Genomic DNA, 22732 nt, shown 5'->3' on the forward strand with positions numbered 1-22732 from the left:
AATTACTTTCTGTTCCAATTCAGACTGAAACCAGAAAATTTTCAAAAGTCTCCACAAAAGAAAATTCTTGGGAAAAAAAAAGGTTTTGATCAATTGAAACATTTTATGAAAATCGAAACAATTTCACAAAGTGTTTTAATTTTGATGAAAGTGGATTTTCCAAAGGAGAACTATTTTGTCAAAGTTCTTCTGACCAGCTCTACTACACAATATTCAAACCCTGCTCTGAGCACAGAATTAACTTGCTCACCACTACAGAATCATAGAACTGTAGGATTGGAAGGGACCTCAATAGGTCATCTACTTCAGTCCTCTGCATGGAGGCAGAAGTAATTGGGCAGGGAGGGATAGCTCTGTGGGTTGAGCATCGGTCTGCTAAACCCAGAGTTGTAAATTCAATCCTTGAGGGGGGCCATTTAGGGATCTGGGCAAAAATCTGACTGGAGATTGGGCCAGCATTGAGCAGGGGGTTGGACTAGATGACCTCCTGAGACCCTTTCCAACCCTGATCTTCTATAAGTACTATCTTGACCAGTGATAGTCAGACTATGGCTCTTTAATGTGTGTCCTGAAGCTCTTCACAGCACATATTAAAACAGTATAATTTATTAACTGATCAAGGGTGTTAACCAGTCAAGATGCTTTTACTGTGTTATTAACCAATTATCAACTTGCATTAAGTTATTAACTTATTTGCTGTGAGAATACTATATAATATATATATTTCTACAGTCATTCACATTACTGTGCCTCTTTTGGGTAATGCTGATCACTAATTTGGCTCCTGAATCACTGAGATCTGAGTATCACTGATCTAGACCACACCTGACAGTTGTTTGTCTAACTTGTTCTAAAAAACCTCCAATGATGAAGATTCCGCAATCTCCCTAGGTAATTTGTTCCAGTGCTTAACTACCGTAACAGTTGAGAAGTTTTTTCTAATGTCTAACCTAAATCTCTCTTGCTGCAATTTAAGCCCATTACTTCTTGTTCTGCCCTCAGTGGTTAAGGAGAACAATGTATCGCCCTCTGTTTATAACAACCTTTTAAGTAGTTGAAGATTATTATCATGTCCCCTTCAGTCTTCTCTTCTCCAGACTAAACAAACTCAAGTTTTTCCATTTTTCCTTGTAAATCATGTTTTCTAGACCTTTAATCATTTTCATTGTTCTCCTCTGGATTTTCTCCAATCTGTCCAAATCTTTCCCAGAGCAGGTAGCCCAGAACTGGTCACAATACTGCTGCTGAGATCTTATTAATGCTGCGTGGAATGGAAGGATTACTTCTTGTGTCTTGCTTGCAAGACTCCTGCTAATATAGCCCAGAATGATGTTTGCTTTTTTGCAACAGTACTGGATTGTTGACTCATATTTAGTCTGTGATCCACTATAACCCCCAGATACTTTTCTGCAGTACGCCTTCCTAGGTAGTCCTTTCCCATTTTGTATTTGTGCAGTTGATTATTCCTTCCTAAGTGGAGTACTTAGCATTTGTCCTTACTGAATTTCATCCTGTTTATTTCAGACCATTTCTCCAGTTTGTCAAGATCATTTTGAATTCTAATCCTGTCCTCCAAAGCACTTGCAACTTCTCCCAGCTTGGTATTTCTGCAGACTTCATACATATACTCTGTATGCCATTATCCAAATTATTTATGAAGATATTGAACAGAACTGGACCCAGGAAAGATCCTTCTATGACCCCCACTCACTATGCCTTTTCAGCTTTATTGTAAACCATTGATAATTATTCTCTAAGTATGCTTTTCCAACCAGTTCTGCACCCACCTTACAGTATGTTCGTCTAGACTATATTTCTCTAGTTTTTTTATGAGAAGGTCATGTGAGACAATACGAAAAGCCTTACTAAAATCAAGATATGATATCTACTGCTTCCCCCTATCCACAAGGCTTGTTACTCTGTCAAAGAGGGATAATAGGTTGGTTTGACATGATTTGTTCTTGACAAATCCATGTTGACTGTTACTTATTACCTTATTGTCTTCTAGGTGCTTACAAACTGAGTATTTGCTTATTTGCTCCATAATCATTCCATCATTTTATTAAAATTAAGCAGACTGGCCTATAATTCCCTGGGTTGTCCTTATTTCCCTTTTTATAGATAGGTACTGTATTTGCCCTCTTCCAGTCAGCTGGAATGTCTCCTGTCTTCCATGAGTTTTCCACGAAAATCACTAATGACTCAGAGATCTCTTCAGCCAGTTCCTTACATATTCTAGGATGTACTTCATCAGGCCCTTCCAACTTGAAAACATCTAACTTGTCTAAGTAATTTTTAACTTGTTCTTTTCCATTTCTAGTTTCAGATCCCACCCCATTTACACGGATGTTCATTACGTTAGTTGTCCCACCACTGTTAACTTTTTTGGTAAAAATGGAAATAAAAAGGGCATTTAACGTTTTGACTATTGCTGCATTTTCTGTTATTGTCTTTCCCTCCTCATTGAGTGTTGGGCTTACCCTGTACTTGGTCTTCCTCTCACTTCTAATGAATATGTAAAATATTTTCTTGCTACCCTTTATGTTGCTACCTAGTTTAATCTTGTTTTGTGTTTTCTAATTTTGTCTCTACATACTTCATAATTTGACCTAGTTTCCACTTTTTGTATGATGCTTTTTTGAGTTTCAGGTCATTGAAGATCACCTGGTTAAGCCAGGGTGGTCTCTTACCACACTTCCTATCTTTCCTATGTATTGGGATAGTTTGTTCTTGTGCCCTTAATAATGACTCCAAGAAACTACCAACCATCCTGAACTCTTTTTTCCCTTAGATTTGCTTCCCATGGGATCTTACCTACCATTTCTCTGAGTTTGCTAAAGTCTGCCTTCTTAAACTCCATTGTCTTTATTCTACTGTTTTCCTTCTTACCATTCTTTAGAATCATGAACTGAATCATTTCATGACCACTTTCAACCAAACTGCCTTCCACCTTCAAATTCTCAACCAGTTCCTCCCTGTTTGTCAGAATCAAACCTAGAATAGCCTCTCCCCTAGTCACTTTCTCCACCTTCTGTAATAAAAAGTTGTCTCCAACGCATTGCAAGTACTTGTTGGATGATCTGTGTCCTGCTGTATTATGTTACCCTTAATTGTTAATTAAACACATGGTTCTTTGCTATCACATGCAAAACAGAGCTGGATGGGAAATGGTTCCCCCATCCTGCAAAAATTTTTGAGATTTAAACATTTTTTCCCATATCTGAATGAAAAGACAAAATCTCAAAATTTTTCACAAACCAGAATTTTAAAAAAAAGTTAGCTCTGGTCAATAGAAATGTTTTGTTTCAATAATTTGGAAACAATCTGTTTATACTTTGTCCATTGTAACGTTCGTGGGAGACTACGGGCCTACCCAGGGTGCTCTGCAAGAACGAGGCCCACACACACTGTGAGTTATTGGCTTTAATGAAGGCAAAGTGACACAGTGTGTGGACCTCGTTCTTGCAGAGCACCCTGGGTAGGCCCGTAGTCTCCCACGTACGTTACATTTGGCGCAGCGAGCAGGGTGCTCTGGGAGATGATGCCTTTTGGCCGAAGGTAGGGAAGCCATCGCTGTCCCTACAGTGTATACCTGGGTGGCCCCAGACAGAGTGCTGGGGGCTGGTAGCGCGGGTTCTGGCCTGGTGGGCTGCCCCGGCCAATTGGCTGGAATTCCAGCAGGTGGCTGGAGTTACCCCCGTACAGCTGACTGAGGGCTTACAGCGGCTGCGGGCGAACCGGCGTTCTGGGATGGAACAGTGAGCAATGGGGGAGCTAGGGTGGCTCCTCCTAACCGCCCTCTGGGCCCAGGATGAGGAGGTGCTCCGCTTACAGTGGGCCCTGGAAGACTATCACCAAGGCGGGGGGGATTGTGAAAGCTGGCTGACCCCCCTTAATAGATTACAAGTGGCCAGTAGGTGGGGGGAGGTGAGTACTGCTCATGGACACAGTAGCCTGAATTTTTGCACTCTCTCTTTTCCTCTGCATTTTTCCTTATCCCTGTCAGGCTGTTAATTGGCTCTCAGCTAGGCAGACCCGATATTTCGGTAACAGTTTCTGGCTACTCCAGACGGGACTCTCCTAGCTCGGACATTGGACTTCAGACGGCTGCGGCAAACTAGGAGCGGCGCCACTGGGGTGCTTAACCCCTCTTCCTCACTTCTCCACAGCCCCTGGGGTTCGTGCTCTGATAAGGTGAGCCCTAATAGGATAAGGAAATATGATCTGGTTCTGGTTAGAGGCAGGCCTCTTATCTGGTTCTGGTTCTGTTCTGTTTAACCGGTTACTGTTGTTTTTCTGCTCTGTATACATTTGGGCGTTAGGAGTGTGGGCGCAACTGAACCTCTCATTCGTAATTCCTCAGAGTGGAAGCCATGCGCGTGAGGAAGCACTGAGGTCGAATTGAGATCCTTCTGTCCCCATCCCCTGTAGCGGTCAGTGTAATAGAAGTAGAAAAACCTGGATTAGACTGTAATTCCCTCTGTTCTCTGTGTAATTCTCGTTTCCGTTGGAGTGTCAGCAGACTGAGGGGTGGGTCTTCCGTTAGGAATTACGTTTTGTGTTCTATGTTCTGCCTCGTGGCCGGAATTGTTGTGTTTAGTGTTTTTATGGGATGGTCTGGTTTGGAATCAGTCAGAAGGGTTAAATTGAATGAACTTTTCAAAGTGGGTGTGCTTGTCCTGGTTTGTTGCTCCAAAGCTCTGTAATAAGGTTATTTTAGTGGAAGGGTATATGTGGCATATATTGAATAATAAGACTAATGTACTGTATAATGGCAATGTTTATGTGTTCGTTGTTGGGAAAAGGTGTATGAGTGAAGGGTAGAAGTTTCCTTTGTAGGTTAAAAAGAAGCCAAAAAGGGAGAAGGAAAAAGAACAGAATGAGTTAACTGGAAAGAAAAAATAATAGCTAGCAGGCTGAAGATAAGACACTGGTTCCATTCAAGGACACTGCTCACAGCTAAGACTTGGCTGATAATCAAGAAAAGGTGTGGGGGTGTGAATGTGCCCAAGCAGCTATGAGATCTGCAAAACACTGCCAAGCACTAATGAAATGTGTTAGATTCCTTTTCTCACAGGTACAGAAGAGCTACCCAAAGACCGTAGCAGCCCTGCCGCTCCTTGGAATCAGGAGACTGGATCAATGTAAAGGTCCACCAATGAAAGACTGCTTTGGCTCCATGCTGAAAAGGCCCTTATTAAGTCCTGCTGACTATCAACACCACTGCAAAGTGCCAAAGACTGACTGCATGGACCCATGATTCTCACTGCAAAAAGACCCCTCCCCCTTGGGAGGATTCTCCTACTGATGATTAGCCTATTTCTCCTTCCAGCTCCACTGTGCCTTCTGGACAGCAGGGAAAAAGTACAAGGTGAAGTGCTAGTAACCTCTCCCTTGTCCACTGACAGATCTACTGTGCCTCTGAATTTTTCTAGAAGCAGCAAAACCATTACAGGGTGATGTGCTGGTAACCTCTCCCCTGTAGGATGCTGAACCATGACTGTTTTGGGGAAGAAGAAGGAACACTCACTCCACTGACATTGCCAAAGTCCAGGAATTCCTGATTAAAAAGGACATTAAGAACTAACCTTGGTGAAGAAACAAAGAATTATACACTGGCAGGAAACATTTGTGGGATCCATGCTTGGGAATGTGGTATTGATTGAATTTTGGGGTTTGTTCTACAGGCTGCGCCCTGTGTTCTGGATAAATCCTTCAGTATGTATTGCTCTCCCTAATTGGATTTAAAATGACAGGTACCACAGGCACCTTGTTGCCCCTGCCATCTCCCCTGTTACCCTGTAATACACCCCCTCCTAGGCTATTAATGTTAATGCCTTTTGAAAATATCGAGGATAGATAAATAACAGATGTAATATAGTACTACACCAAGGAAAGATGGTATCAAATATCATTGAGGCTGGGAAGGCATTGCAGTGGGATCTAGTATGTTTAGAAATTCAGGATTTCCTGAATGACCAGCTGATGGCCATTCAGAGTGATCTTGAGCACTAGACTTGGCCCACTGTCCTTACAGACACATCAGGAGTACCATCTGATCTGTGGTCATGGAGATATATTTGGACACTTTCTGAGTGGAAGTGTGGCTATTCATAGTGCTCCTTCCAAACATTTGGACCAGTTAGGGGGATGTGCGCTTCCACATACCAAATCCTGATGGGTCTATTGGGAGGATGCATGTGGGACTGGATTATTCACCGAGACATCTGGGAAATTAGACCACCTGGTATACCTACCTGATTTATAGTCAGTGCCCCAATTCCTTAATTGTCAGACAAACAGGATTTCATTCTTTTGTCCGTGCACTCAGTCCTGAGTTGGGGGTGGCTAAGCTCAAGAGAGCAGTTGTAAATAGTTCTGTAGGGCTTGAAAAGGGGGGGGGGGCTGTCATAAACAGATAGCTAAAGGTTAATGTCTCTTTCACCTGGAAAGGAGTAACCTGAAACACCTGACCAGAGGACCAATCAGGAAGCAAGACTTTTTCAAATCTGGGTGGAGGGAAGTTTTGGGTGTGAGTTCTTTGGTCTTTGTCTTGTTTGTTTTTTTGTATTTACATGTGTGTAGTTGCTGGAATGTGTTAAATTGTATTCTTTGTGGATAAGGCTGTTTATTCATATTTCTTTTAAGCAATTGACCCTGTATTTGTCACCTTAATACAGAGAGACCATTTTTATGTATTTTTCTTTCTTCTTATAAAGCTTTCTTTTTTAGACCTGTTGGAGTTTTTCTTTAGTGGGAATTCCAGGGAATTAAGTCTGCAACTCACCAGGGAATTGGTGGGAGGAAGAAGTCAGGGGGAAAATCTCTTTGTGTTAGATTTACTAAGCCTGACTTTGCATACCCTCGGGGTGAAGAGGGAAATACTTGTGTTTCCAGGACTGGAAACGAGGAGGGTGGAGTCCCTCTGTTTAGATTCACGGAGCTTGCTTCTGTGTATCTCTCCAGGAACCCAGGGAGGGAACACCTGGAAGGGAGAAGGGAGGGGAAATGGTTTATTCCCCTTTGTTGTAAGACTCAAGGAATTTGGGTCTTTGGGGTCCCCAGGGAAGGTTTTGGGGGGGACCACAGTGCCCCAAAACACTCTAATGTTTTGGGTGGTGGCAGCTTTACCAGGTCCAAGCTGGTAACTAAGCTTGGAGGTTTTCATGCTAACAGCCATATTTTGGACGCTAAGGTCCAAATCTGGGAAATATGTTATGACAGGGGCTTGTGCTCGCATCAGGGAAATATGCTGTTTTTATGTCAATTGTTCTGGCTTAATTGAATAGGATTTACAGGCTACTAAGAATGCTGCTGCTGTTTTTTATGCTGTATTTTTTGATCACACCTTTAATTTTGAGGATCTTCTCCCAGCCTTTGGGTCATAGTCACTGGCGTCGCTCGAGAAAGCGGGGGGTGGGGGGAAATGTAGCGGACTGCGTAAGACTGTGTCACGGCCTAGCTAGAGTATTTCCGCTTTCTCAGCAGCCTTGTGGAAAGTCCCTGCTTGCTAAGCGGCTGGTCATTGTAGGACACGGCATGCCAGTTATAACTTGCTTTTAACTGGTTGAAACCAGTTTGCACGGCCTTAGGCCAAAGGGTGTACACCACCCGTGGAAAGTCCCTGGCCTTTGGCCAAGGGGCGGACATAGCCTGTGGGAAGTCTCTTTTTGCATATGTATGAGTTGCTTTTGTATTGTGTATATATAGCTGTATGCTCCCAGTCCCGCCCTTGGACTCCGACCCAGGCCGAGCTGAGCTTCAGTGTGCTGGGTTCCCCGCCTCCATGACAGCAATGCCCGGAGTCCCTGTTGCGGGTGTGTCACTTTGCCTTCATTAAAGCCAATAACTCACAGTGTGTGTGGGCCTCGTTCTTGCAGAGCACCCTGGGTAGGCCTGTAGTCTCCCACGAACGTTACATCCATTATTTATTTTTTAATTTTTGGGGGGTACAATTAGCTCAAATTTTGAAACAAAGTCGTTTTCAACTAGAAAACTGGAATTTTTTGTTTTGACAATTTCAGAACTATTTTTAGAAAATGTTTCAAGCCAAGAAATGTTTGGAAAGCAACACTTTCCCACAAAATGTGCTTTACAGCCCTCAGGGTGAGCTGGAAATGCCAGCACCAGGGTCTACCCCAGTGGTGGGCAACCTGCAGCCTGTGGGCTGCACTTAGCTCGTCCGTCGAGGTAATCTGCTGGTGGGCTGTGAGACAGTTTACACTGACCATCGACAGACATGGCCACTCGCAGCTCCCAGTGGCTGCGGTTCACCGTTCTCAGCCAATTGGAGCTGCATGAAGCAGTGCAGGCTGATCTACAGGGTATTTCAGGTTCAATGCCCATCCAGCTGGGGCCAAAAAAATCTTGGGAATTAGGATGAGGCATTTTGATTTGGGGCTGAAGTCAGTATTAGAACTCAGAGCTAATGCAGCGATCACTGCGACACCAAGCCCCTGTCAATTCTGGGTCTAAGGATGCAGTTTCACAAGAGCTCTGATTACAGGAATGCTTAAAAGCCAAGAGAGGCCGTATAGTAAAGCAGACCTGGTCCCATGTCCCATCAAGTGTGCACACATCACTCCTTTCAGGTACAGGCTCGCAAAATAATGTGGATCATCTTATAGGGAACTACCTTTTAGATTTTCTCTGTTTCTTTGAGAACAAGCCTGCATGTTTAAGATCTGAATTATACTATCTCTACAAACAGAAAAACAATAGAAATAATCTTGCATTACAGTATTTCATTCTTGACATGCAATCTCAGTTTAACTAACAATAAACCGTTATGTTTTTGTGGGCCACATCTTAAGACTGTCACACATTTCCTTCAGTACGCTCCCTTGCTTTTGGAGAAACAACCACCCGAGTGACAAGCACATGAAACAAAATTACCCCCCTTAAATCAGAAGAAGGTGTCCTCTCAAGGTCGTATTCAGACAGATGGTATGAGCCGCGTACTAAATCTACAGCAATTTACTGGGACTCTGGATAAACAAAATACTTCAGTTTCCTCCAAAGCTCTAATGCCACCTCCTTTTCCACCTCAAGTATCAAATTCAGTGCAAAGTTTCAAGGGGGAAAAGTACACACAAAGGTTATTATGAAAAGAAAATCAAAATTCATTTTCACACAGAATTGAGCCCATCACAGACACACACACTAGACAAAGAAACATGAAGGGACACTGATATCCCACTAATTCCATTGCTAGAAGAAACAGAGGACTTCAATCAATCTTGAAATTAATTTTGTATTTAAAAAAATGTAACAGCCTTTGCACTGAGTACAGTGTCAACTCTTTTATCTTGATTACTTGTTATGTGTCAAACCATTTAGTCTCACCTCCCATTGTGCAATGATTGAGTTCACGGTAGCAAACATACTGGTCATAAACACAATGAATGCGCTATCTTCGCTCTAAATATTTGTTTCACAGAATCTGAATAATCACATGCAAATTGTGTTTTTTTTCCTCAATGACTTTAATTTAGTTCTCTTTAATTGGTTGCCTGTAAATGTGAACCCCTCTTTTCTCTGTAAAAAGAAGAGACTGTAGAAGAAATAGAAGATAATGGTAACGGTTCATCTGTCTGTAACTACATTCTCAGATGCATGCCAAAAGTGTCTGTTATCAAAATTCTCTTCCTCACCCATGTATGATCTTCATTTTGTCTAAATTGATTCATAGAGCTAGATAATGCCCAGCTCTGTGCAGGTGGGCAAGGGAGAGGGCACAAGGAGCCTTTCTCCACCTCCTCCCCTTTTCACACCCTGGGCAAAAGCCAGGTACAGTTCTTATCCTCTCAGTTTGCAGGTCAACCACCAATACTAGCACATTTACTCCTGAAAGGGTATTGAGTAAAAACAGAGGCATAGCTCCATCTCTTCTTCACATTGACCAGCAGAGCTGGACCAGCCTAGGAGGAAGCACGCATTGCACACTGTTTAAGGAGGTAGGAAAGGCCACTAGTGCTTATGCTACTAGAGGCACTGAGACAAGGGCCACATCTACACTGCAAACTTCTACTGACATAGCTGAATCAGTCAGGGGAGTGCAGATGTGTGCTCTCTGGGTCACACAACTGTGCTGAAAATCCCCCCCCCCCCGGTATAGACACAGTTATAATGGCAAAACTACACACTGGCTGCTATAAACTGCATCCACACTAGGAGTGATTTGCTGGCGCTGTACACTGGTTTAGCACCTAGTGTAGACACAGCTTACAAAAGACTAAGGGCTGGATTAACTGAGAAATTTAGGTGTGGTGATGCAGAACATCACCATGCCTCACTTTTAGGTACCCAGCACATCACTGAAATTCACACAGCTTGAGTTTGGTGTCTAGGCTCCCTATACAATGAATGGAAGGAGATTGGTGCCTAGCATGGGATTCACAAAAGCCAATGTGCTAGGTGGCTCCTTGCCAAGGCTAGCCAATGATAGCTGCCAGGTTAACGGGTGTGTGCTAAGCCCCACCACACTCTCAGGACTCCCCTGGCTGTTTTTTGTAAGCTTGTCTATAGAGGCCCAATTCAGTCTACGAGCTCTGAGCACACTTACCAGATCGGGGCCCACAGGCTAGTCAGAATACCACCTATCTTTCCCCAGTTTGTGAATCACTCCAGGGTGTAAGCATCCAGACACCTGGCGGGGGCAGCACTGTGCATGCTCAGAGACACAGGTACCTAGGGAGCTTTTACTGCAAAAAGTTTAGGCACCTACATTTAGGCTCAGTGGCAGCTGAGCAGGGGCTTTGTGATTCCCAGGGGGTCTGATTCTGGGTTTTAGGTGCCTGACATGGCCATTAGGTGCCTAAGTCATTTTGTGAACTAGCCCTTAGTGCTTCTGACATCTGTTGCAGGCCTGCACCCCTCCCCACTCCAATGCAGGGAGTGGCAGGAAGGCGAAGTGGAGCCCATATTCATTAGTAGTTCTGTAGGTTACATAGCACACATAGAGAGAGAAAAGGTTAGGACTGAAAGAGGCCAGAGGAACTGACGAGATCCATCTGCTTTTTGCAGTTAGGTGCTTTGAGAATAGCCAACCATCTTAGTCCCTGCTGAGGTCTGGCATAAGTCCAAAATAGGATATCCATTGGGTCCTATGAGTTAATCACTCTCTTGGGCTTTCTGTTTGTTTTACTTTCTTAAGGTATTCCTACTTAAGACACAAAAAACTGAACTGTCTGTAGCTTACTGAGCACATAGTAGATGATTTGCTTTGCAGAAAGCGTTTTGTGTAATTTCTCCCTTTAATATGTTCCCCTCAAAAGAGATGGGAGTCTCCCATACTGTTAGAGAAACACTGTGCTGCAGGATACTATATGCTGTTTATCAAACTGCTGTTTGATAAGAGACATTCTGCTTCTTCTATTAAATTAGGTGCTTGTTTTGATTTCTTCACTCCTCCCGCTCAAGACACTTTCACACAGAAACTGACAACAGCACTTCAGTCCTGCAATCCCCACGTGAATATTTGAATAAAATAATGAAAACTAGGTGAAAAACCCACCACATAGAATTTACAAGAAGTTACAAAAGAACAACGGACTGCTTCTGTTGTGGTTCAGAATAAGAGATGGTGGAATAACTTGGGAAGGCAGAAGGCATACAACCTGTTTTGCAGGGTCTACTTTTAAATAAGTGTGCTCAGATTATTGCTACTTTATTAACTCTCCTAAACATTTATGCAACAATTCAAATGATATTATATCAATCAATGGAGTGGGAAACCCAAATTGATGCCTGGACTTGGGATTCAGCTCCCAGATTTATGATCCTCCAGGGCTCGAGCAATTATTGTTGTTCAAGGGTCAGACTGGAAAAACAACAAGTGACTGTGCTCTCTTATCTCTACCCAAAATGCAAGCTCCAACCGCACATGATGCCAAAATGAGATACATCTAACAGTAGAGTGTGCAGATTTGCAGATCCTCCTAAAATGAACAACATTGGCTTTACATGATCATCCTTAGGTTTCACAGTTAGCACTCTGATGAGATGAACAAGACCAGTTCAGAGTTCACAGAAAGAGATTCTTTAAGGTGTCTCAAACATCACTTCACAAGTTGGCATCCAGTTCACATTTGGAAGGTTTTCTTTAGTTTTGCAGGACATAGATTTATGATATAATCATTTTTTGTTACATAATTTTTATGAAAGAAAGCCTTAGCTTCTGAAGCACAGGGTGAGAGCTACCAGACAATAATACTGGCTATCTGATTCACAGTGAGCCATCCAATCTGACCCATGAATTTGCAATTGGAGAGTGAAATGTGGAAAAAAATTATCGATGGAAGAACTAGTTCAGAGAAAAGACAAGTTGATATGAAATCAAACAACTATTAATACAGTAATTCCTAGCTTAATGTTGTAGTTATGTTCTTGAAAAATGTGACTTTAAATGAAACGATGTTAAGTGAATCCAATTTCCCCATAAGATAGGGGTTAGGTTAGGTTCCAGGGATATTTTTTTTGACAGACAAAAGACATTATATACATATACAGTATAAGTTCTAAAAAAATGTACACAAACAATTTAATACTGTGCCTCTTCCTGTCCTACCCCCGCCCCGCCTCTTCCTGCCCCTGCTCCACCCTCTCCCCCTGAGCGCACCACGTCCTCGCTTCTCCCCCATCCCCCTCAGCCTCCTGAATGCCACGAAACAGCTGACTGCTGCGGGCAGGAGACGTGGGGAGTTGCTGATCCGCAGGGCAACTGGTGGGCGGGAGGCGCTGGGAAGGGGGTAGAGGGGAACAGATAGGGGGGCTGCTGGCCCACCTTGGTTCCAAGCCCCCACAACCAAACAATGTTATAAGCAAACATTGTGCAACATTAAATGAGTATGTTTGCTAATAAATCAGCAATATAACAACAAAACAAGGTAAACTGGGATGACAAGTGAGGAGTTACTGTATTTAATTGTTAACATTTATAATTCATAATATAAAAATATTTTCTGAGTTTCTCAGTTCGAGGAGTAAATATACTAAAACTGCAAGAGCAAGTCTGTTGCCATATATAAGAAACTCACACAACACTTTAAAAATATATATAATGTAGGCCTGCATCCCTACTTGCATTGCATCAGAAATAAAGCCTTAATCCAGAGCCCACTGACCTCAATGAAAAGAATCATTGGCCCTTGGATGAGGTGTCAAACTGGTGTCAGGGAAAGAACAAAAAAGCCCTTTGCAATTTCATTTACAATGGAGAGCACAAAGATGTGCTATTGCCCACCCGATCATGACATATTTAAAAACACAATGGCCTAAATTTATAGTTGGCACAAATTCAGGGATGAATTGGGTCCATTTCTTCTAAAATGCTCAGAATTTACAACTTACTGACTGATTAAACATATATCAGTTCTCTGAACCAATCTTTAAGCTATTATTTTTAAAGGGGAAAATGGATAAAAGCTTGCTCAGGGCAAGCTTTCAGTGTTTATTCTGTCCTTTTTCCACCTGACTTATAATACCTGTGATTAGGGACAAAAGAATCCTGCATTTTTACAGTATCTTCCTCCTTTTCCTCACTTAGCTCCGGGACCTCCTTCAGGGCATATCTATACAATGTTTGCTTTATAAGACGTCTTTGGTTGATGACAATGGTTCCAGCAGCATTAAAAATGTGCCTGGAATGTACATGCTGGATTGGGCAGCTAAAATAGTCCACAGAAAGTGCATTCAGCTTTACCCCACTCTTGACCAGACTGTGACATAAGTGCTCATTATATGGCACAAGATAACTTTAATGGTGAGAAAAGCTTTAAAAAATTCAGTCTCTTACAAACATGTTTTTTACATCATTATAGCGACGAAAAGACTTTCAAACTTCTTTTCAAAGTCCCTAATCACAATGAACTATATAAACCAGGGTGAAGAAAGAATGTTTTGCTGGATTGAGTCACTGATGTTTCAGAATGTTATCAACATGAGAAACTTATACAGTAATTGTCAGCTATCAGAACCATCAGCATGGGTGGTGCCTAGATACTAACATGATAGGCACCTTAGAAACACTTCAGCATGGTAGATGGAAAGCACTTACACCATTTTGGTATAATGGTTGAGCAAGAGGCGCATCTCTTAATGTCCTTGCAATATTCAAAGCCTTGAACAGCCCTAATAACAGAAGTGGGATACTCTCAGGACAAGGGGAAAGGAAAGGAAAATTTAAGATCAGCTAACTATCTATATTAATCCACTAACATAATTATTTACAAGAAAAAGACTAGAGAACTGTCTAGCTACTAGGGATATGGTCAGGACCATTCCATTTGCTCTCTGCAGTGGTGGTTGGAGGGTGAACATAAGAATGGCCATACGGGGTCAGATCAATAGTCCACCTAGCCCTGTATCCTGTCTTCCAACAGTGGTCAGTGCCAGACACTTCAGAGGAAATAAACAAAGGGTAATTTATCAAGTGATCCATCCCCTGTTGTCTAGTCTCACTTTCTGACAGTCAGAGGTTTAGGGACACCCAGATCATAGGGTTGCATCTATCACCACCTTGGCTAATAGATGTTGATGGACCTGTCCTCCATGAACTTGTCTAATTCTTTTTGAAACCCAGTTATACTTTTGGCCTTTACAACATCCACTAGCAATGAGTTCCACAGGTTAACAGTGTGTTGTGTGAAGAAGCACTTCCTTGTTAACCTGCTGCCTATTAATTACATTGGGTGACCCCCTGGTTCTCGCATTATGTGAAGGGCTAAATAACACTTCCTTATTCACTTTTTCCACATCAGTTATGATTTTATAGACCCATATCATAATACCCCATAGTTGTCTCTTTTCTAAGATGAACAATCCAAGACTTTTTAATCTCTCCTCATATGGAAGCTGTTCCATACCCCTAATCATTTTTGTTGCCCTTCTTTGTACTTCTTCCAATTCGAATATATCTTTTTTGAGATGGGCTGACCAGAACTGTACGCAGTATTTAAGATGTGGGTGTACCATTTATTTATATAGAGGCAATATGATATTTTATATATTATCTATTCCTTTCCTAATGGTTCCTAACATTGTTAGATTTTTTTACTGCCACTGCACATTGAGCAGATGTTTTCAGAGAACTATCCACAGTGACGCCAAGTGATAACAGCTAATTTAGACCCCATCATTTTGCCTGTGTAGTTGGAATTATGTTTTCCAATGTGCATTACTTTGCATTTATCCACATTGAATTCACCTGCCATTTCCTAGCGCAGACACCCCATTTTGTGAGATCCCTTTGTAAGTCTTTGCAGTCAGCTTTAGACTTAGCTATCTTCAATCATCTTGTATTGTCTGCAAACTTTGCCACCTCACTGTTTCTCCTTTTCCCAGATCATTTATGAATGTATTGCACAACACTGACCCAAGCACAGATCCTTGGTGGACATTACTATTTACCCCTCTCCACTATGAAATCTGATCATTTAGTCCTATCTTTTGTTTCCTACCATTTAAACAGTTACTGATCCATAAGAAGACCCTCCCTCTTATCCCAGGACTGCTTACTTTGCTTAAGAGCCCTAGTGGGGGACCTTGTCCAAAGCTTTTTAAAAAATTGGCATTACATTAGCTATCCGCCAGTGATTTGGTACAGAAGCTGATTTAAGTGATAGGTTACATATCATAGTTAGTAGTTCTGAAATTTCATATTGGAGTTCCTTCAGAACTCTTGGGTGAGTACCATCTGGTCCTGGTGACTTATTACTGTTTAATTTATCGATTTGCTCCAAAACCTCCTCTATTGACACCTCAATCTGGGACAGTTCCCCAGATCTGTCAACTAAATGAAATGGCTCAGGGATGGGAATCTCCCTCATGTCCTCAGCAGTGAAGACCAGTGCAAAGAATTCATTTAGCTTCTCTGCAACAGCCTTATTTTCCCTGAGTGTTCCTTTAGCACCTTGATTGTCAAGTTGCCCCACTGATTGTTTGGCAGACTTCCTGCTTCTGATGAACTTCAACAAAATGTTGCTGTTAGTTTCTGTATCTTTTGCTAGTTGTGTTTCAAATTCTTTTTTGGCCTGCTAATTATACTTTTATAGTTGACTTGCTGGGGTTTATGCTCCTTTCTATTTTCCTCAGTATGATTTGACTTCCAATTTTTAAAGGATATCTATGGGGTTTTTTTATTTGGTGTATACCTATAGTGTGAGTCTCTATAATGATATTTTTAAAATGTTTCCATGCAGCTTGCAGGCATTTCACTCTTGTGACTGTTCCTTTCAATTTCTGTTTAACTAACTTCCTCATTTTTGTGTCATTCTCCTTTTTGAAGTTAAATGACACTGTGCTGGGTTTCTTTGGTATCTGCTCCTCTACAAGGATGTTAAATTTAATTACATAGTGGTCTCTGTTAGTAGCAGTTCAGCTACATTAACTTCTTGGGACAGATCCTGTGTGCCACTTAGGTCTAAATCAAGAATTGCCTCTCTCCCTTTGGGTTTCAGGACTAACTGCTCCAAGAAGCAGTCATTAATGGTGTCTAGAAATTTTATCTCTGCATCCTGTCCTGAGGTGAAATGTTTTCAGTCAATACAGGTATAGTTGAAACCTTCCATTATTACTGGATTGTCTGTTTTTGTAGCCTCTCTAATCTCCCTGAGCATTTCACAATCATCATCACTATCATGGTCAGGTGGTCAGTAGTATAGTCCTACTGCTATACTCTTACTATTCAATCACGAAATTTCTATCCATAGAGATTCTATGGCACTGTTTGATTCACTTAAGATTTTTTTCTATATTTGATTCTATGCTTTCTTTTACATGTAGTGCCACTCACCCACCAGCACAATCTTCTTTGTCATTCTTATATATTTTGTACTCTGATATTACTGTAGCCCACTGATTATCATCATTCCACCATGTTTCTGTGATTCCTATTATATCAATATCCTCCAGGCACTCAATTTCACCCATCTTAGAATTTAGACTTCTTGTGAATATTTAGTTGTCTGCCTTCATGTGATGTCACTGAATGGGACTCCTTTTCATTTGACTGTTTCTCCTCAGCTCCTACCTGTACTTCATCAACTTCTAACATCTCCTTTTTACTAGGTTATAGAGAATCCCCCTTAACAGATCCTCCCCTAAGAGATGTCTCTCTCTGAATCACCATACTCCTCCACACCTGTAGGCTTTCCCCCAGCCCTTAGTTAAAAACTCCTCTATGATGTTTTTAATTTTACAAGCCAGCAATCTGTTTCTGCTTTAGGTTAGATGGAGCCTGGCCTTCCTGTATAGGCTCCTCCTTTCCCAAAAAGTTTGCCAGTTCTTAATAAATCTAAATCCCTCCTACAAACAACATTCTCTCATCCACTCATAGAATCACAGAATACCAGGGCTGGAAGGGATCTCAGGAGGTCATCTAGTTCAACCCCCAGCTCAAAGCAGGACCAATCCCCAACTAAATCATCCCAGTCAGGGCTTTGTCAAGCCTGACCTTATAAACCTCTAAGGAAGGAGATTCCACCATCTCCCTAGGTAACTCATTCCAGTGCTTCACCACCCTCCTATGAAAAAGGTTTTCCTGATGTAAGCAGAGTCAGGATAAGCTCTACACTGACATCTGGTGGAAAGAATTTCAGAGAGTGTATTTGCATAGGCACGCCTACCCTATCCCAGACTCCCAAGCTGTGGGACTGCTTGGTGACAAATTGCTCACCCTCAGTTGGGCGGTACTGGCTAGACATGGGACATGGATTCCAAAACCCAGAGAATTGAGAGAGGCTGGGGACAGGTATTTGTGCCTGGTGGTGCAGTCTCCTTGTGAAGCCAGAATCACCAGTTGCACCCCTTCCTCTCTCCACTGTGGAATGTCAGAGATTATTTTTTTATTCCCTCAAAAATTTAAATACAGGTTACTGAGCTGAAATCACTTTGGGCTAATAGTGCACTAGCACTGGGGCTCCCCTACTATGAGCTGGAATCACTAAGAGCTGAAAATCACTAAAAAGCTAAAATCACTGAGCTGAGAGCACTGAGTACGGTGCTAACTAGTGGGGAGCCCAAAGCTATACTGTGGAACAGAGCTGCTAGCGGAGTGGAGCAGTTTGTGGGGACGGCTGGAGCGGATCATGGGACAGCTGGTGGCAGCAGAGTGGCTGACAGAGCGGAGTAGCTGTGGGACGGGTGGAGCGGCCCACAGAGCGAGCGGAGCCGAGCAGTTTGCAGAGAGAACCGGAGTAGCTCATGGAGCAGAGCAGCTGGTGGAGCGGAGCAGTTTCTGAGGATGGCTGGAGGAGCAGCGTGCAGCGGCTGGTAAAGCGGAGCAGTTCGTGGAGAAGGCGGAAGCAGAACCCACGGAGAGGCAGGGCAGTTAGCCCAGGACCACGTAAGGTGCCCCTTTCTACCCAGGCTGGGGGGAGGGACCTCTACAGATAAACTCTCGAACTCTGGGGTGGCATTGACCAGAGACTTTTGGGTTGTTGGACTTTGGGGTGATGGGACTTAAAACCCTAAGGGGAAAAAGGACAGTGCCAAACGTACTTGGAGGTGGGTTTTTGTTTATGGTTTGTGTTATAACCCTGTTTGTGGTGTTTCTCCAATGGGATGCCGCATTAATTCCTTCCTTTATTAAAAAGATTTTGCTACACTCAGACTCCGTGCTTGCGAGAGGGGAAGTATTGCCTCCTAGAGGCGCCCAGGGGGGTGTGGTATGTGAGTGTCCCAGGTCACTGGGTGGGGGCTCGAGCCGGTTATGCATTGTGTTACTGAAACGAAACCCCTGGATACTGAACCCGGCCCTTGTTGCTGCCAACTCAGAGGGGCAGAAGGGTTACACTAATATCCAATCTAAACCTCCCCCACTGCAACTTCAGACCATTACTCCTTGTTCTGTCATCAGGTACCACTAAGAACAGTCTGGATCCATCCTTTTTGGAACCCCCTTTCAGGTAATTGAAAGCAGCTATCAAATCCCCCCTCATTCTTCTCTTCTGCAGACTAAACAATCTCAGTTCCCTCAGTCTCTCCTCATTTCACGTGTTCCAGCCCCCTCATCATTTTTGTTGCTCTCTGCTGGACTCTTTTCAATTTTTCCACATCCTTCTTGTAATGCGGGGCCCAAAACTGGACACTGTACTCCAGATGAGGCCTCATCAATGTCAAATAGAGGGGAATGATCATGTCCCTCGATCTGCTGGCAAAGCCTCTACTTATACAGTCCAAAATGCTGCTAGCCTTCTTGGCAACAAGGGCACACTGTTGACTCATATCCAGCTTCTCATCCACTGTAACCCCTAGGTCCTTTTCTGCAGAACTGCTGCCTAGCCATTCGGTCCCTAGTCTGTAACAGTGCATGGGATTCTTTCGTCCTAAGTGCAAGACTCTGCACTTGTCCTTGTTGAACCTCATCAGATTTCTTTTGGCCCAATCCTCTAATTTGTCTAGCTCCCTCTGTATCCTATCCTTACTCTCCAGCATATCTACCACTCCTCCCAGTTTAATGTCATCTGCAAAACTCATTGAGACACTGCAGATCTTTCTGTCCAACTGGCCTGCTCATGGAACTGGAAGTATTTCAGATATTTCTACTGAGGTCCCAGCCTTTAATCTCTTACCTGGAAGCCTAAATTTGGCCTCCAGGACCTCTCCTCTATCTTTTCCTATGTCACTGGTATCTAAATGTATCTCAACCACTGGCTTCTCCCCAGCATTGCACGTAAGTCTGTCAAGATGTCTCAAGAGGTTTGAAACCTTTGCACCTGGAAGGCAATTTACTATGCAGTTCTCCTAGTCATTACAAATCCAGCTCTCTGTATTTCTAGTCATCAAATCCTCATGCCTCTAACTGTCTCTTATTAATAACAGGGGTTCCCTCCTCAATGCAAGGCGATACCATGATGTCATCTGGAAGGAGGCTCACAACTATGGGATTGTTTCCCTCCACACCAGCTTCATGTTTTCCTTCCACAAGACTTTCATCCTCCTCAACAGCACAGAGGCTGTCAGACTGGGGGTGGGACTGCTTTACTGTGTCCCAGAGAGTCTCATCTGTGGACCTCTCTGTCTGCCTTACCTCCTCCAGCTAAGCCACTCTGGTCTCAAGAGCCCGTACTCTGTCTCTGAGGGCCATGAATTGCTTTCACCAAATGGACACATAGTCAACTTGCCCAGAAGGCAGGTAATAATGCATACTGTGTTCAGTGTAATAAACTGGATAGCCCTCCCTCTCCTGCAGGGCTACTTCCTGCATTATTTTTACTCTTGCAGGATTTTTTGTGTGTTTGTTCTTTGCCTGTGTGTTTGGGGGAAAGAGGGCTGTTACTGGCCTAAGTTTATAGAATATTTGTTAGGTGTATCTGGCTCTCACACCCTCTCTCTAAACCCCTTCACAAAACTCAAATTTGCTACTCATGTTCACCAGCTTCTCTGGCTGCTTACGAGCTGGCTTTCTTAATCCCCATTCTCCCTGAGTTATCCCTGCCCCCTCGTCAAGGGATCCTAAAGGACTTAGAGATAATAGGATGACAGGCTAGAGCCTTACCTACCAGACCTACCAACACACAGCCCCCCAAACAGACCATACTATAAACTTCAATCAAACAGGCACATGGCAAGCAAGTAAGCACAAAACAAACTAACAGGCACAATTTCTTATATGAAGCAAGGTGCTAGCGTCATCCTCATGCAAGGATGCTCATGCAACAAAGGACACAGCTTTCAAAGCAGTTCTGCAGTTCAACTCCAGTGGCTTCAAATTCCACCAATGGGAAGCTACAGCAGCCGTCCAAGGAGGAAAGCACTTCCATCACAAATACTGAAAGTACCGCTGGAAATCACCAAAGACGACACATGGACATGGAGCTAGACATATGGACATGGACATGTAGGTAGTCTGGTTCTTAACAGACCACCAGCACCTCATCATAATAATCATCTTCACACTCTGCCCATACAATGCCTTCACACACTCTTAACTGAAGTCAAAACCATACCAATGATGAAAGCCACGTAGTTTAAAGGGAAAAGTTTAACTTACACTGCCTGGCTACTAATGCCTCCTTCAACAAGATCCTTGTAAGCTATCATCACCCAGTGACAAAATCTAAGAGGTAGCATAATAGGCATATGAGCTTCAGGTTCCAGCTTGATTTAAGATGTAGACCACATAACATACACTGCAGTAGCATGGACTAGAGGTGACAAAGGCATGGCTTATGGTAGCAAGGTCTGCATCTGAAAAAATGGTCACAGTCTCCTGGCCAGAAGGAGGAAGAAACAACCTTCCTAGAAGCTCTGGCTACATGGCCACCTCACAGCTACAATGCATGGCCAATATTTTCAAACTTAGGTGCCTACATTTAATCATCTGCATAAATGGCCTGAATTTCAGAGGTACTCAGCAAAAAGACTGGCCTATGTATTTAGCCACTTCAAACTCACAGGAATATTGGTTTAGTTCCTGTGGGTAGAAAAGGACATTCACTGTGAGTTAACCACACCAGAGGGTCTAAAATAAAACTTGTTTAATTTCTACCACTGCATTATGCTTTGTTTCCTGAATCCTGAAGTCAGCTAGACATCGAGACCTGCCACAGTATCCGAACCAATAATGAAAACTGAAAATTAACAGAAAAAGTAGAACAGAAAAAAGGGAAGTCGTATTAAGTGAACTGCTCTCAGAAAGTGTATTTTGCCTCATCAAGACCTTCCCTGACAAGCTACATCTCTGCTCTTTATATACACAGAACATTAGCATATCATTTGATAATGACCTATCAGAACCTATGCTTTGATTACAAGCAGCTGCTTTTGATTACAATCAATGAATCAGTAATTTGTGCTCAGCCACAAAACAGTTGGACTCCATCTATTATTCATTCCTGAAGTGGAGATCTTATTTAGAATTGGATTCTGAATTTCACTAAAGCTTTCACCCACTTGGTTATTAGTAATTTTGTTTTGAAGTTGTGTCTCTAGGGTTTTATGATGGCCCCTTTTGTTTATGCTTAAACTCTGAAATAATGTGTGCAGCTGCTTCCTAGCTCAGGGCATCTTTCTCCCTGACCGTATGTCTAGGACGGGCTGATTTAGTCTAACATCCACATGATATTCCTTTGATTTTTCAAAAGCCCCAGCCTGTCTGGCCTGTATAAATTGAGCCATATTCACAAAGGATTGAGATACATTTTGGTCTGTGATTCAATAACATGAGATCTTTGGGATCTCTTACTGAGTTTTTAAAATATATATATTACATATGTGTGTGTGTATTAGAAGATAAAAAGATACACACGTCATATTCCTTCTGTATTCAAGGTATTTAGCCTCTAACACACGGGATGTAATGCCAAACTGTACAATGTAACAGAGCCTCCTTGGAAATCAGATCTTGCATCTCGAAGGGTTTATATCTGCAGTGTGTGAGCATGCAGGTACACACACAAAATTCAGCTAGGTACACACCCTTTGATATCTGATTTCCAGGGAGGTTCTGTTATGTTGGTACTAGTGCAATATAAGAAATTATACAGCATTTGTTCCAATATCAATAACGCTGTTCACAAGAGAGTGAACAGCCCCTTCGGCAGACAGAATATGTCTTGTGCAAGCTGGTTCTAATGCAAGATTATCTGGCTCACAAATGTGTATAGCTCCCTCAGACAGAATACAAATGACACATCAGCTGATAAATGGATGATGATTAGACTTTAAATGAATCTAATGATCCATGTGTGCTGATTTTCTATAACATAAATAAATAAATAAATAAACAGTA

General features: G+C 42.6%; 1 protein-coding gene across 2 annotated transcripts in view; it reads right to left on the minus strand.

The window, feature by feature from the left end:
* Nucleotides 1-22732, minus strand: part of PTPRN2 (protein tyrosine phosphatase receptor type N2) — a 1065122-nt gene that overhangs the window by 276836 nt on the left and 765554 nt on the right. The window lies entirely within an intron of this gene.

This window comes from Gopherus evgoodei, chromosome 2, assembly GCF_007399415.2.
Source record: "Gopherus evgoodei ecotype Sinaloan lineage chromosome 2, rGopEvg1_v1.p, whole genome shotgun sequence".
In the NCBI taxonomy this organism is placed as follows: Eukaryota; Metazoa; Chordata; order Testudines; family Testudinidae; genus Gopherus; species Gopherus evgoodei.